This window comes from Rhamphochromis longiceps, linkage group LG7, assembly GCF_057381845.1.
Source record: "Rhamphochromis longiceps isolate RC_006_pf linkage group LG7, R_longiceps_female_GT1.1, whole genome shotgun sequence".
NCBI lineage: Eukaryota > Metazoa > Chordata > Actinopteri > Cichliformes > Cichlidae > Rhamphochromis > Rhamphochromis longiceps.
In genome coordinates, this window is record NC_140563.1 from 51,633,417 (window position 1) to 51,645,942 (window position 12,526).

Consider the following 12,526-nt stretch of genomic DNA (forward strand, 5'->3'; position numbering starts at 1 on the left):
CTCCATAATTTTACACATTCTTTGTTTATTGCATCAGCCTTTCTCTTTCATGTAAAAAAAAACCCAACATCGTGTTTTTGTTTGTTTATTTGTTTTCTTGTTTTTGTTAGACTTTCATACAATAATATATTATATATATTTAGATGTCTCTGGGATTAAAAGTACAGTTAAACTTTATAGTGACAGAAAGTGACGTTTCACTGGTCTCACCTGCTGAAAGTAAGACTGGTCTGTATGTGGCCCATTGTGTAAAGTGAGTTTGTCGTCCCTGCTCTAAATGTTTGAAATGTGTCACAGTTTGCAGTTCAATCTTGAAAACGTTTAGATATGTCCTACTGGCTTTAGCTGCCCTCATCCCAAAGTCAATGCAATCCTCTCTATTCGGCCCTCAGAACTTGATCTTACCCTGACCTGAATGAGTTTTCGTTTCAGAGAGGTCTTTGAACCAGTCATATGTGAGGTAATCTGCACTAGGATGCTTTTCCACTGTGAGCGCTGCAGGCAGAGATTTCATAGCAGAAAGATTTGTAGCTTCAGCTAGTCAGCGGATTTTACTGGAGACTTTTATCTGCGCATAATATAGGCGCTCTTATAATACTTTTTTATTTGTCTCCCTGCTTGAAGCTTGAAGTTTACTTCGCATTTGTAATTTTCTTTTACTGAGTTTTTTTTTAAACCTCATTTTTATTCGAAGGATCTTCCAGTGGATGCTTATTGCTTAGGGATAAAAACATGCCTGTGCTAAAATGGACACAGCGTATTGTCTCTTTCTGAGGAAGAGAAACAACTATTCTGTAATGATAGCTCTGACTTGGTGCGGCTGTGAAGCACAAAATTATTCTGTCTGTTGGATCAGGTGCCAGTGAACTGGCTTTTGGATTCTTGTATGTCACTAACCCTCTTATTTCATCCTTTTTTTTTCCTCTTTCTTTTAAATTTTGAAAGACACTTCCTCACTTTCACTGCTCTCTCACAGCATTTTGCATGTCTGCATCCGCATACTCAGACATGCAATGACGCAAGTGAAACACAAACAGAGCAGATGAGTGACTGGACCAGTTAACAGTCACCAGTGTGATTCTAGCACCATGAACAGTGCCTGATTCCTATGGCCTCAGGACTGTCACAGAGTTAGCCTGCTCTGCTCTGTGTAAATCAGCCACAGTGTGAAGAATGCTAAAAGTGTTTCGCTGCTGTCTTGTCATTTCCTGAGGGTGTTCACTCTGTTCATCTGTCTCTCATCTCCCTGCGGGAAGAAGGGTTAAAGAGACACTCCACAGATAAGATTTAAGAAAGCACCGAAAACCTGAGCGCAAGCATTATGAAAAATGGGGCCAATCACCAATGAGTGTCTAGAAAGATTATAAGAAGTGTAGGATGCAATGTTTTTGGCCACACTGGGGACTAAAAGGCTAAATATATTAGGATATCCCAGGGTATGCCAATTTTAAAGACTTGTGATAAATAACAGCAGGAGTATGTATTTAATTCTGTAAATTGCGTTCTCTATTTCAGAGTTGTTCTGTGTGTGTGTTTTGAGGCACTGTCATCCCATTAGGTTAAAATGGTTCATTTCATTAACGATAATATTGTTCACTTAGTACTACTTTCTGCTAATTTTATGATTTTTTTTTTACTGAACTTTCTGTGCATCTACTATACATATTACCAGAATGTTCCCATGTAAGAGCCTCCTGAACAATATCAGACGCTGCAGCTTCAGCAGGGTGTGTGTGTGTGTGTGTGTGTGTGTGTGTGTGTGTGTGTGTGTGTGTGTGTGTGTGTGTGTGTGTGTGTGTGTGTGTGCACACAAAAAGAGGCATACCCACATTCTCTTAAATGCATGAATAAATCCTACTAAATATACAGGGATCAGGCATAACATTGACATGATAACACTGATCATCTCTTCATCATGGCACCTGTTAGTGAGTGGGGGCAAGTGGACATTTTGTCCTCAAATCTGATGTTAGAAGCAGGAAAAATGGACAAGCTTAAGGATTTGAGTGAGTATGGCAAGGACCCAATTGTGAAGGACCGATGACTGGGTCAGAGCATGTTCAAAACTGCAGCTCTTGTTCCTGGTCTTGGGTGAGCAATGTCTGTCAAATGTGAAAGTCCAATTAAGGAACAGTGTTGAATCAGCGACAGGGTAATGGGAAACCAAGGCCCCTTCTAATGGATAATACTAATAATTAAATTAATTGTGGAGGGTGCATCACAGTTGGTTGTGCATGGGCCTACATGGTAGCAGACCAGTCAGGATGCCCATGCTGATCCCTCTCCATTGCTGGATGTGCCAACAATGTGCATCAAAACTGGACCACAGAGCAATGGAAGGCCTGCTCTGATAGATCACATGTTCTTTTATATCACATGGATGGCTGGTTGCAGCATTTAGCTGGGGAACACCTGGCAAAGTTTTGGCATTTTGGAAGAATAATCCAGGTTTATCTACTGTGATTCATAGATATAGACATAATATAGTGGTCCATGTGTGGCCCTTTGCTCACTGTATTAAGTCAGTATAGCCCTCTAGAGAAAAATGTTGCCTACCCTGCTCTTAAAGGACAAGAGAGAGCAAGAGTCAACAACGTACGCAAACTAACCCAGACTTAAAGGTCAAGTCATCTTTTTTCCCTTTAATTTATCACCTGCCTTTTTCTTAGCTCCACCTCCTACCACCTGGGTTAAAGCTTAGTCAAGCTTAGTCAAGACTGTGTAAGGCACATGTTTTATGTTTCAATCATAGCCTAGTGTTGCCTATATATTATTCTAAAGATACTAAACAGAAACCTTTGCAGCTTCATAAATATTTAAATGTTAAAGCATAGTTATGCCATTTTGCTGGCTGCATATGGACACTGTTGTATCTTCTATGGCAGGGGTGCAATTTCCTTTGATGCTCTGTGTGGTTGCAGTTTATGTTCTACATACAGCGTGTATGCTTGAAATGCACCCACACACATTCCTTCTAACCCTGAGGCAGGCTGAATATAGTCTTTTAATGGCAGGAAGAACGCTGCCTCTTTATGTAAGTTAACGAGCTTTCATTTCATTTTTCATGTCTTCATTGTAAAATTTTCGACCATCTTAAGGTCTAAGTAAAACCCTTCTTTTGTAAAATGTTGCTTTCTGTAACATTTTGCATAAACCCCCAGTTTATGCCTTTATTTCTTAGCAACAGTGATGATACATACAGAAAACATTGGGAGAGAAAGGAGTATGTGGTTATGCGGTAATGGACCCTAACCATTAAAAGGGATGCCATCAGTTTCCTCATAATCTGGAAAATAGGGCGGTTATAACAAATGTTTCAAGTAATAGCTATTGAGAGGGCAAATGTACTCCTACTCCCAAGACCGCTGTGAGATTCTGGATTAACCTCATATATCTGATTGACACTTTGTGGACACTTAGTGCACCTAAATAGCAATGAACAACATTATGGTGAGCCACAAAATTACCAGACATGTAGACATAATAATAGTGGTTGCATGGTTTATCATCCCCTGTGCAGGTGCGTGAGACACATTATTACCAAGTAGAACTTGAACGCAGGCTGAGGCCTTTCTGTGAGGAGTCTGCTTGTATCTGCGAGAGTCCTCTCTCGATACTCCGGCTTCCTCCAGTCCAAAGACTTGCACGTTTTGGTGGCCTGTCCAGCATCTACCCTGCCTTTTGCCCATATGACTGTTCAGATAGCCTTCAACCTAACCATGACCCTGAATTAACTTGATGGATGAATAGATGGTTGGATGGTTGGATGGATGGAAGTACAAAGATATTCTTAGTTCATTTTCATTGTGTTGAAATAAAGCTATAAGTGCAGTTACACTGACCTGGTTTGAGTGGCAAACTATATAAGAACTCTTTGCAGTGCAAGCTGCTGGCCTGGCCACAGGGAGTCATTGGGACCCAGTGTTTTGCTTTGACAGGTGGAAAAGAGAAGCAAGCAACTTGGGAATTAATTTGTGCTTGAAATCAAATGTGCAATTTACAGCCAGAATTCAGAAAATCATAATAGGTTATCTGTATTGTTAGGTGTTTATTTACCATGGGCACCAAAAGTATTTTTATATCTCACCATAACAGAAAGCCTAGTAGTGATTTAACCCCCACATAAACCTCCGCCTTCACTGACAAGCTGAAGAAAGTGGCTCAGAGCTATTTCTATAGCTAGTTCCTGGCAGTGGCCAGTTGAGGCTGGCTCCAAAAGCAAGTCAATTACCATAAATGCCATGTGAAAATCCCCAACTCTTTAACTCGTTTCAGGTTGAATTTTGCTTTGTTGTTATTTGTTCTACTAGACAATGTAACGGGAAGAGGACCCAAATTTGGGACATTCAGAGTGAAAAACGGAGGTCCAACTTAAAAAAGGAAAAAGTTCTTGCTCGTAGGGGGTCATCTGATTGTTGGGGTTTTCGCTCTACTACTGTAGGGTCTTTACCATACTGCTGTTGTGATTTGGCACTATATAAACACGATTTTATTGAATTGAATTGAAGACCCGATTTCAGTGACTGAAATGATAGTGTTTTATTAGTATGTTACTAAACACTTATAGGGGGCATTCAAATATGAAAACTGAGATGGTGGTAGCTATACCTAAACTTCAAAACAGCAGTCATAAACCAATAGGGGATCACTGTCCATCTTTTACATACAGTCTAGTTTACTTAGCGAGGACACAGATGCATAAGAAGAAGCTTATTATTTTTATTGTAATTTATTTTTCACCTAGAGGACTTTTTATGGTTGATGTAAAACTGTACAAGCTTACAAACATGCACGTTGTCACAGCTGGGAGTACCCATGCAGCACAGACCAAGTATTTGATTTGCTGAGGTGAACATAAACTTACTTTTCCATCACGTAGCAAGTATGAGGACTTCATGAGGACTAGCATTAAGCATGAGAAGCAAGGAGCCGTATGCAGGCATTGCTTTCGATGTTTATGCACTGAAACATAAACAGATGAGAGAGTCAACAGGCCAGGCTTAGGGCAGAGGAAGGAGTTAAAAAGCTCAGCTTTCATCTCTGGTTAAATGAAGCCTTTTGATGGATGCTTTCACTGAAACAAGTCACAGTGATGCCTAAGTGAGTCCCCTTCATAAAGCTCGGCTCTGGTTCTACACAGACCTGCTGTTCTAGCGGGAGGCAAACATGGGAAATTCTCAAAAGTCCATCTGTCTCTTCTGACCTGTTTGGTTTTCTGCAGGAAGTTCAGCCAGCGAATATAGGTGTGACTGTACTATGATATTAATGAGTTTTGTAGAAAGGCCCTATTCAAAAATAGCCCCAGAAAAAAGAAGAAAAAATACACTGCCCCACTGGAATTTCACTGGAGCTTGGGTCCTGCCTGCTTCAGAGAGATCCAAGAAGTGGAATCAATTATAAACTGCACACTTATATTCAGTTTGAGTTGCTGAAACCCGAAACATCAAATGACAAATATTTCAGTACCCCAACCCACCCCTCTTTTCTTTTCTTCATTTTATTCCACAGCTGAAATAACACTTTCTCCCATACCCGGAAGCAAAAAACCTGAACAACAAATGAAAGTCAGAACAGAAGATATAGAAAATAGACATAGACAAATAGAAGTGCCCAGAGGCACTTTTACAGACTCCAGCTTTAGACAAGCCTATCATTAAGGTTTGGTTTACTGGGACAAGTGTGGCTTTTTCAGCCAGGAGGCTTCATATGACACAGGACTGCAGAAGACTGAATCCTTGTTGGGAAATGACAGTGGCCTCAGCCTGATTGCTGCCACTAAAAATATACTGCTGGGGATGGTTAAGGACTGGCTTTGAGACATATATATATAAAGTTAATTATCGTATATGCTCAAAGAAAAATATAGTAGGCTATAGCTTGCTACTAATTTTCTCTGTGTCTTGACTATTAGACTTTCAGTAACAAGCCCTCTTCATGTAAAATGCTGATTATATGGTTGTATTTGTGTAGTTGTTCCATATTGAGGAAATATTACTATTTTCCTGTTTATTGTAAATGGACAGTTTAACCCAAAATGAAACACTCGTTTTTAACCTCTGCCCTGTAACCATCAGGATGTATACCTTCTCTCAAATAAAGACATGGAACTTGCCTTGCGGTGCTCAAATAAATTTTTAAACCCAACAAGAATGTATCTTTTCAGAAATGTTGTCCTGATTATACAGAAAAAAAATCCCCACAGTTGTGAACAGTTGGGACACCAAAAGTAAAGTGATGACTGGTTAAATTATTTTAGAGAGCAGACAAACATATTTGCAGTGAAGATCTTAACAATTGGGCAACACACACCAGAGTAATCCAGATGGACAAATAGCCCCACATGTAAAAGGAAAATGAACTAGTTTGCAGGGTTAGGCAAACAGTAATTTGCCTAACCCTTAAGAATTGGTTCTGCAGCATGCATTGTGCACATGCAACCACCAGAGGTAGCATTGTTCCTCCACAGGGGTCTGTTCCTCCACAGACCCCTCGCTGCTCAGCTTTGCATGAACATTTGCAGTCTGGTGTGTGTGTTGAGGAATATCAAAGAAATACTCTGGAATACTCTGATACATCTTTGCTTCTCACTGATCCGAATTGTTGTAACTTTACTGAGTAGAGCATTCTGAAAACATTCAGGAATATTTCTAAATTTGAGAATGGTTTTGGTCATGCTGCTGGTTTAATGGTCAAGAAAAGACATGCTTCCACCTCTGCCTAAGACGTTGTGCCTTTTTTACATTGTGGTGTGCGCAGCCGGTGGCCACAGTCACCAAAGTGACTCTGAGAGCCTTCATTTACCTGGATCCAGGAAAAATGAAAGACAGCAAGGGGCAGTGGGAGGTTGTTTGTTGTACTAAAAATGAGAAGACAGAAAAGGAGGGTTGTAACAACACTGACAAGATTAGTATGCATGAAATAAGGGAGCAAAATGAAATGGAAGGAAATGTATTTAATTAGAACTGTAGGGATGGAGGGATTAAAAGGACAAGAAGGTAGCTAGATAAGAAGCACAAAAGTGATAAAGACCACACGACAAGCATGACTGTGGCCTTCTTCTTCTCCTCTACACCTTGAAGAAACTACCCATGAATCCGGGTTTTGTGATGTAACAGTGTATTGACCCTTGGAGGCGCCCCTACCAAAAGAGAGTGTTTTCTCGAACACGCAAGGACCTCTGAGCGCATCACAGCCTCCTGTGCTCTGAGAGGACCAGCATTTGTTGACGGCCACTGAAAATGGCACTGGAATGGCCCGTCTCCCTCCCTCCTGCAGAAATAACAGAGGCACATAGAGACTGCATTCAGCATAAGTATAAGTCAGTCCGGCTACAGTCGGTCACGTGTTGCCTGAGGTGCAGATTAACATGGCTCCTCATGCAGTGGGAGTCCAGTTAAGCACAGGCGAGCTACGGCCTCTGACAGACTGTTTGTTTGGAAGAGTATCACACCGTCTGTCATTAGCGTGGACACTGTTATCACATAAAGGCCAATTCACTCCTTAACTTAGATAGGGTATCATCACCATATGAAGGATCCCACTGAGAGCTGATGTCATGTCTTGAAATATCCCAGAGGTTAGACAGGCTTGCCTCATGAGATCAGGAGCTTTAACCTCCCTACAAGAAAAGCTGTGAAAGTGTGTCAAAAAAAACAAAACTGCAGACTAAATGTCAAATGTTTTGCGTCTTATCACTTTTATTTCAGTGGTTTAACCTTGTATTGAACCAGAAGCATTTAGAGTGAGGCCAGCAAGGATTAAGAGAATCTGGAAAAGGTGACTCACTTGAAGGATGTGCTTGGCCTTATCGTAATGTCTCAGTTTAGTGTGACATTAACCAAACTTTAAGTGCGTGAACGTTTTGAGTTTATGAGATTTCTGTTATCTAAAAATGGGGTCACATCCCATAAATGTTTGTGAGGTCCATCACTAGTATTAACCATTAAAATCAGAATCAGAATCAGAATACTTTATTGATCCCTGGGGGAAATTATTTTTTGTTACAGTGCTCCATTTTAAACCAACATTAAGACAAGACAGACAATACGCTAACTAAGAATAGTACAATATATACATATATATACATACATACATACATAAGTCACTTATAAATAAATATTTGGAAAAGAAACGTGTAGTTGTAGCAGCAAACAGTGTGTTAAGTGGATGCGTTGTACAGGGAGATGGCCACAGGCAGGAATGATTTCCTGTGTCGTTCAGTGGTGCTTTTCGGTAATCTCAGTCTCTCACTGAACGAGCTCCTGTGACTGACCAACATGTCATGGAGTGGGTGGGAGGTGTTATCCAACATTGTCTTTATCTTGGACAGCATCCGCCTCTCCGACACCACCTTCAGGGAGTCCAGCTCCATCCCCACAACATTGCTGGCCTTACGGATCAGTTTATTAAGTCTGTTGGCATCTGCGACCCTCAGCCTGCTCCCCCAGCATGCAACAGCATAGAGGATCGCACTGGCCACCACAGACTCATAGAAAATCCTCAGCATTTTCTGGCAGATGTTGAAGGACCTCAGTCGCCTCAAAAAATAGAGACGACTCTGGCCCTTCCTGTAAAGTGCTGTGGTGTTTTTAGCCCAGTCCAGTTTATTGTCAATGTGTACTCCAAGGTATTTATAGTCCTCCACAATGTCAACACTGACCCCCTGGATTGAAACAGGGGTCAAGTGTTTCCTGGTCTTCCTGAAGTCCATGATCAGTTCCTTGGTCTTTGCCACGTTGAGCTGCAGATGATTCTGCTCACACCACGTGACAAAGGAGTCGACCACAGCCCGGTACTCTGTCTCATCATCCCTGCTGATGCATCCAACCACCGCAGAGTCATCAGAAAACTTCTGAAGATGGCAGGTCTCTGTGCAGTGGCTGAAGTCTGTGGTGTAGAGGGTGAAGAGGAAGGGGGAGAGGACAGTCCCCTGTGGTGCCCCTGTGTTGCTAATCACCTTGTCAGACACACACTGTGGGAGACGTACATATTGTGGTCTTCCTGTCAGGTAATCAACAATCCAGGACACCAGAGAAGCATCCACCTGCATCGCTGCTAACTTATCACCCAGGAGGGTCGGCCTGATGGTGTTGAAAGCACTGGAAAAGTCAAAAAACATGACCCTCACAGTGCTCGCCGGCTGGTCCAGATGGGTGTAGACACGATTGAGCAGGTAGATGATGGCGTCCTCTGTTCCGAGACGAGGCTGATAAGCGAACTGAAGGGGATCCAGATGTGGTCTTACTATGGGTCGCAGCTGGTCCAGGATGAGCCTTTCCAGGGTCTTCATGATGTGGGAGGTCAGTGCCACGGGCCTGTAATCCTGGGGGCCACTGGGACGAGGCGTCTTTGGTACAGGGACGAGGCATGATGTCTTCCACATCACCGGGACCCTCTGCAGACTCAGACTCAGCATAAACAGTTTATGAAAGACTCCACACAGCTGGGGGGCACAGGCCTTGAGGACAAGGGGACTCACTCCGTCTGGTCCAGCAGACTTGCCTGAGTGAAGTCTCCTCATTTGCATCTCAACCTGGTATTGAGTGAAGGTGATGGGTGGGGGAGGGGTGTCAGGAATCTCACAGGAGGCAACATGTGAAGAGAGAGGCTGCCACAGTGGTGTGGCTCTGGATTCCAGGCTGACTGCAGGTGAGGTTGTGGGGGTGGGAGCAGACACTGTGGTGTCGAATCTATTGAAAAACAGATTCAACTCGTCGGCTCTATTCTCACCTCCCTCAGCTCCCCTGCTGTTGGTTGGCCTGAATCCAGTGATGGTCTTCATGCCCCTCCACACCTCTCTCATGCTGTTCTGCTGGAGTTTCCACTCCAGCTTCCTCCTGTAATTGTCCTTAGCCTCTCTGATCTTGTCCTTTAGTAACACCTGGACCTTCCTCACCTCCTCTTTGTTGCCCCCTCTGAAAGCCCTCTTCTTGTTGTTGAGGAGGGCTTTGATGTCCTTAGTCACCCACGGCTTGTTATTTGGGTAACAATGAACAGTCTGAGCTGGAACAATGGAGTCGGTGCAGAAAGTTATGTAGCCTGTGATACACTCAGTAAGCCCATTGATGTCCTCGGCGTGAGGCTCACAGAGTGTTTCCCAGTCGGTCACCTCGAAACAGCCCTGTAGTTCCGCTATTGCCTCCTCTGACCACCTCCTAACAGTCCTGGTGGTCACAGGTTCCCTCCTCACAATTGGCACATAGCGGGGGGTGAGGTGAATCAGGTTATGATCTGACCTACCAAGTGGGGGGAGGGAGGAGGAGCTGTATGCATCCTTGACGTTAGCATACAGTAAGTCTAAAGTTTTCTCTCCCCTGGTGGGACAGTCCACATATTGTTTGAATGTTGGTAGTGTATTGTCCAGTGATACATGGTTGAAGTCACCCGAGATCACAATAAAGGCACTCGGGTGCTGAGTCTGTAGCCGAGCTATGGCAGAGTGGATAGTGTCACATGCAGCTGTAGGGTTAGCAGAGGGGGGAACATAAACAGCCACCAAGATGACGTGAGAGAATTCCCTGGGTAAATAATACGGCCTGAGTCCAACAGCACACAGTTCAGTGTCCGGGCAACAAATCCTTTCTTTGATTGTTATGTTGGCAGGGTTACACCACCGGTTGTTAACTAAAACAGCAAGCCCACCTCCTTTACGCTTACCGCTAGCGATGCTGTCCCTGTCCGCCCGAACAGTGTGGAAGCCTTCCACGGAAGCATTCTCATCGGGAATGACCTGGTGCAGCCATGATTCGGTGAAACACATCAGGCTACACTCTCGGTATTCCCTCTGACTCCGTACCAGTGCTCGTCGATTTTACTTGCCAACGATCGCACATTTCCCATCACGATAGACGGCAGACACGGTTTAAACCTCCTCCTCGCTTCGAGCCTCCGCTGTCTCACCGTCACCTTTTTTCTTCTCTTCTGTCCTTGACCTCTGCATCCCCGATGTGTTTTCCTCCAAATTTCAGCTGGTACTTCTGCGGGCACTTCTGCGGGCCTGGCCAGCGAGCCGGCCGGCATCAGGGCGATCAGCTGATCTCTGGAGTAAACAGTCCGTGCGTGTAGGAGATGTGCCGCGGTCCCGTTCCATGATAAAAGTAACAGTTCCACGGCCACCAGAAGAACAAAAACTCTCTCAATCCACATGATTGAGTAAGAGATAGAAAACGGAGGAAAATACAAGTCAGAAAAAAAAAAGAATACGTAAGAAAAAAGAGCTAAACTAAGAGAAAAGCAGGAGCGACTGTAACAGGCTGCACGCTGGTTGGCGCAAGAGGAAATCAATAAAACAACAACAACAAAATAAAGTAATCAATGAGCAGGAAGATCAGAAATGTGCTGCATTACATCACAATGCACAAACTAAAAGACACATCATCACCGTGCATAAAAACGATCCTCGCCCATTTTCTTTTTGAGCAGAAATCTTCACACTTCTCTTATTCACTCGATGAGAGAGTGGAAACCAACAGAAACTGACAATAAAGACAATATGAGGCAAGATGGTGGGAATGTGCAATAAACGCGCTTACTGTTACAGTGATGCTATGGAACAAGCGCCTTCTTTGTGTGCAAGAAAGGCAGTTATTCATACGGTGTTGTAATTATTTCCGAAATTATTTGCCTTCAACCTTGGATCTGTTTTAATGCGACAATTTTGCAAATGTTCATTTTAACAGTTTAACGCTTGCAAAGTCATAAAACGATTCGACAAGGTACGGGAGGGTGAAATCTCTGGAATATGTGGCTGCTGTGAGTTTATTGCTGCTTTATTATAAAGCTTCATTCCTTCTGTCCTTTTCCTGCTCTTATCATTGTCGCTTTGCTTTACCGGTGCCCTTTCAACCCACTCTCTGATGTCTGTCTTTAGTTTGTGTCACCCTTTGTTTGATCAATGTTACTTCTTCCTGTTCCTGAGTCTCTTCACTTGTCTGTCAGCCCATTTTCAGTTTGGGTTCCTTTGAAATCTGTTTGGACTTTTTGGTTTTGATGCTTTGGACTATAACCTTCCTGCATTATATCTGTAATGCCTTCTGTTCACTGCATAAGTATTTAAGTTTTGCATCTGCCATTCAGTTTGCAACTGCGTCCACACTTGGGCAAATCATGCTACTACGTTATGTCAAAACCTCAATGAGTTCCTTTAATCCTAAGGATTCTTCCATTCCTGCTCATGCTTTTACAACGCTGTTGCTCAAATAACAATAATCAAATAACTCTATTCAGTTAAGTTTTACTTATATAGTATCACATTACAACAACAGTTAATCAATGCGCTTTATATTGTAATGTAATGACCCTACAAGCATACAGAGTCAACACCAACAGTCTGATGATCCTCCCCATGAGCAAGCACTTGGTGAAAGTGGGAAGGAAAAATTTCCTTTTAACAGGAAAAAAAGACGTGTGTCAGAACCAGGCTCAGAAATTAGGTCAGACAGTAATTACAACCAAGAGCTACTGTGCTAATGTGTTTAGTTTGGTGTGTTGAAATTTAATGTTGAAGGACGCCAAAGTAAACTAGCGA